Source organism: Salvelinus alpinus, chromosome 5 (genome assembly GCF_045679555.1).
Source record: "Salvelinus alpinus chromosome 5, SLU_Salpinus.1, whole genome shotgun sequence".
NCBI classification, from domain to species: Eukaryota; Metazoa; Chordata; class Actinopteri; order Salmoniformes; family Salmonidae; genus Salvelinus; species Salvelinus alpinus.
Genome location: NC_092090.1, coordinates 53,072,375 through 53,077,390, shown reverse-complemented (window position 1 = coordinate 53,077,390; position 5,016 = coordinate 53,072,375).

Genomic DNA, 5,016 nt, shown 5'->3' with positions numbered 1-5,016 from the left:
ACTAACAACTGTCTGCCTCTCTGTGACCAAGGTGCTATTTTTACACTGGAGATATGATTCCATGGGTCACATGGAGGCACTCTCATGAGTACCAACATTACAGCATGAGCCCTACCGTCTGTCACCTTATGGAATCTCTTATGGAAACTGTTCTACTAAACTGCTCTCAAGTTTCAGTGGTTAAGAATCTAAAAAGCTCTCATATTGCAGTGGTTACTAGTGATTAGAAGTGATACATTGCAAGTTATAAAATGGGTGGTTCGAGCCCTGAATGCTGATTGGCTGACAGCCGTGGTATATCAGACCGTATAGACCGGGTATGACAAAACATGTATTTTTACTGATCTAATTACGTTGGTAACCAGTTTATAATAGAAATAAGGTACCTCGGGGGTTTGTGGTATATGGCCAATATACCAAGCCTAAGGGCTGTATCCAGGCACCCCGCGTTTCGTTGCGCATAAGAACAGCCCTTAGCCATGGTATATTGGCCATTTATATATGGTATATTGGCCCTCTTGTGCCTTATTGCTTAACTATACATTCTACATCAGTAAAGAAAACAGTTGTAATGTTAAACTTACATAGGCATATGCGTGCGTGCAAATGTGTGTGTGTGTGCTTGCATGAATGGTATTTCACATTGGATGTTATGACCTCTGTCCTACCTTCTCTGACCTACAGTACCAGTCAAAAGTTTGGACACAGCTACTCATTCAAGGGTTTTTAATAGTGAATAATAGTGAAGACATCAAAACTATGAAATAACACATATAGAATCATGCAGTAACCAAAAAAGTGTTAAACAAATCAAAATATATTATATATTTGAGATTCTTCAAAGAAGCCACCCTTTGCCTTGATGACAGCTTAGCACACTCTTGGTATTCTCTCATAGATAATGAACAGCAAGTAGCAGCACTGTACAAAACAAATGGAGGGGGGGCAATGTAAATAGTACGGTGGCCAATTGATTAATTGTTCAGCAGTCTTATGGCTTGAGGGTAGAAGCTGTTAAGGAGCCCTTTGGTCCTAGACTTGGCGCTCCGGTACCGCTTGCCGTGCGGTAGCAGAGAAAACAGTCTATGACTTTGGTGACTGGAGTCTCTGACAATTTTATGGGCTTTCCTCTGACACCGCCTATTACTTCCTGGATGGCAGGAAGCTTGGCACCAGTGATGTACTGGGCCGTACGCACTACCCTCTGTTGCGCCTTAAGGTTAGATGCCGAGCAGTTGTCATACCAGACGGTGATGCAACCGTTCAGGATGCTCTCGATGGTGCAGCTGTATAACATTTTTGAGGATCTTGGGACCCATACTAAATCTTTAGTCTTCTGAGGTGAAATAGGTTTTGTCGTGCCCTCTTCACGACTGCTTGGTGTGTTTGGACCATGATAGTTCGTTCTCGACTCTCGACCCGCTCCACTACAGCCCTGTTGATGTTAATGGGGGCCTGTTCATCCCTCATTTTCCTGTAGTCCACAATCAGCTCCTTTGTCTTGCTCACATTGAGGGAGAGGTTGTTGTCCTTGCACCACACTCCCAGTTATCTGACCTCCTCCCTATAGGCTGTCTCATCGTTGTCGGTGATGACGCCTACCACTGTTGTGTCGTCAGCAAACTTAATGATGGTGTTGGAGTCTTGTTTGGCCATGCAGTCGTGGGTGAACAGGGAGTACAGGAGGGGACTAAGTACACACCCCTGAGGGACCCCAGTGTTGAGGAACAGCATGGCAGACGTGTTGTTGCCTACCATTACCACCTGTGGGCGGCCCGTCAGGAAGTCCAGGATCCAGTTGCAGAGGGAGGTGTTTAGTCCCAGGGTCCTTAGCTTAGTGATGAGCTTCGTGGGCACTATGGTGTTGAACGCTGAGCTGGAGTCAATGAATAGCATTCTCACAAAGGTGTTCCTTATTTCCAGGTGAGAAAGGGCAGTGTGGAGTGCGATTAAGATTGCGTCATCTGTGGATCTGTTGGGGCGGTGTGCGAATGGAGTGGATCTAGGGTATCCGGGAGGATGCTGTTGATGTGAGCCATGACCAGCCTTTCAAAGCACTTCACGGTTACCACACTATAGAGTGTTATCACACGGTCACCCAGAACAACTGGTGCTCTCGTCTATGCTTCAGTGTTGCTTGCCTCGAAGCGAGCATAAAAGGCATTTAGCTCGTCTGGTAGGCTCGCGTCACTGGGCAGCTCGCGTCTGGGTTTCCCTTTGTAGTCATAGCCCTGCCACATCTGACGAGCATTAGCTCAATGCAGATGTTGCCTGTAATCCATGGCTTCTGGTTGGGATATGTACTTACGGTCACTGTGGGGACGATGTCATCGATGCACTTACTGATGAGGTGGTATACTCCTCATTGCCATTGGATGAATCCCGGAACATATTCCAGTCTGTGCTAGCAAAACAGTCCTGTAGCGTAGCATCCACGTCATCTGACCACTTCCGCAATTGAGCGAGTCACTGGTACTTCCTGCTTTAGTTTTTGCTTGTAAGCAGGAATCAGGAGGATAGAATTATGGTCAGATTTGCCAAATGTAGGGCGAGGGAGAGCTTTGTATGCGTCTCTGTGTGTGGAGTAAAGGTGGTCTAGAGTTTTTTTCCCTCTGGTTGCACATGTGACATGCTGGTAAAACTGATTAAAGTTTGCCTGCATTAAAGTCCCCGGCCACTAGGAGTGCCACTTCTGGATTAGCATTTTCTGGTTTGCTTATGGCCTTATAGCGTTGGTTGAGTGCGGTCTTATTGCCAGCATCGGTCTGTGGTGGTAAATAGATGGCTACAAATAAAATAGATGAGAAATCTCTGTGTAGGTAGTGTGGTCTACAGCTTATCATAAGGTACTCTACCTCATGCAAGCAATACCTCGAGACTTCTTTAATATTAGACATCGCGCACCAGCTATTATTGACAAATAGACACACACCCCCACCCTTCGTTTTACCAGACGTAGCTTCTTCTCTGTTCTGCCGGTGCAAGGAAAATCCCGTCAGCTCTTTATTATCCGTGTCATCGTTCAGCCACGACTCGGTGAAACATAAGATATTACAATTTTTAATGTCCCGTTGGTAGGATAATCGTAATCGTAGGTCATCAATTTTATTTTCCAATGATTGCACGTTAGCCAGTAGAACGGATGGCAGTGGGAGTTTACTCGCTCGCCTACAGATTCACAGAAGGCAGTCCGACCTGTGCCCCCTTTTCCTCCGTCTTTTCGTCATGCAAATGACACGGATTTGTGCCTGTTCCCAGGAAAGCAGTATATCCTTCTCGTCGGACTCGTTAAAGAAAAAGCTTCTTCCAGTTTGAGGTGAGAAATCGCTGTTCAGATGTCCGGAAGTTATTTTTGGTCGTAAGAAACGGTAGCAGCAACATTATGTACAAAAAACCACTAAGCAAGGGGCACCACAAAGCAAGCGGTACCATGAAGGCCAAGGAGCTCTCCAAACAGGTCCGGGACAAAGTTGTGGAGAAGTACAGATCAGGGTTGGGTTATAAAAAAATATTCGAAACTTTGAACATCCTACGGAGCACCATTAAATCCATTATTAAAAATGCAAAGAATATGGCACCACAACAAACCCGCCAAGAGAGGGCCGCTCACCAAAACTCATGGACCAGGCAAGTAGGGCATTAATCAGAGAGGCAACAAAGAGACCAAAGATAACCCTGAAGGAGCTGCAAAACTCCACAGCGGAGATTGGAGTATCTGTACATAGGAATATTTTAAGCCGTGCACTCCACAGAGCTGGGCTTTATGGAAGAGTGGCCAGAAAAAAGCCATTAATTAAATAACAAAATAATCAAACACGTTTGGTGTTCACCAAAAGGCATGTGGGAGACTCTCCAAACATATGGAAGAAGGTACTCTGGTCAGATGAGACTAAAATTTAGCTTTTTGGCCATCAAGGAAAACGCTATGTCTGGCGCAAACCCAATAGCTGTCACGACTTCCACCGACGTCGGTTCCTCTCCTTGTTCGGCGGTCCGCGTCACCGGTCTTCTAGCCACCGTCGATCCACTTTTCATTTTCCATTTGTTTTGTCTTGTTTTCCTACACACCTGGTTCTCATTTCCCTCATTAAGTGTTGTGTATTTAACCCTCTGTTCCCCCCATGTCTTTGTGTGGAATTGTTTGTTGTAAGTGCTTGTGCACATGTTTACTGGTGTGCGACGGGTTTTGTACCCATGTTTGTTATTCTTTATGCCGTTGGTTTTTGCAATTAAACTGCTCTGGCTATTACCTAGTTCTGCTCTCCTGCATCTGACTTCCCTGCCACCAGTTACTCACCCCTTACAATACCTCTCATCACCCCGAGAATACCATCCCCACAGTGGCGCATGGTGGTGGCAGCATCATGCTCTGGAGATGTTTTTCATCGGCATGGACTGGGAAACTAGTCAGGTCAGTCAAGTTTAGACACACCTACTCATTCAATGGTTTTTCTTTATTTTTTTACTATTTTCCACATTGTAGAATAATAGTGAAGACATCAAAACTATGAAATAATACATATGGAATCATGTAGTAACCAACAAAGTGTTCAACAAATCAAAATGTATTTTATATTTGAGATTCTTCAAAGTAGCCACCCTTTGCCTTGATGAAAGCTTTGCACACTCTTGGCATTCTCTCAACCAGCTTCATGAGGAATGCTTTCCCAACACTGTTGAAGGAGTTTCCACATATGCTGAGCACTTGTTGGCTGCTTCTCCTTCACACTGCGGTCCAACTCATCCCAAACCATCTCAATTGGGTTGAGGTCGGGTAATTGTGGAGGCCAGGTCATCTGATGCAGCACTCCATCACTCTCCTTCTTGGTCAAATAGCCCTTACACAGCCTTGAAGTGTGTTTTGGGTCATAGTCCTGTTGAAAAACAAATGATAGTCTCACTAAGCGCAAACCAGATGGGATGGCGTATCGCTGCAGAATGCTTTGGTAGCCATGCTGGTTAAGTGTGCCTTGAATTCTAAATAATCACAGACCGTGTCACCAGCGAAGCACCATC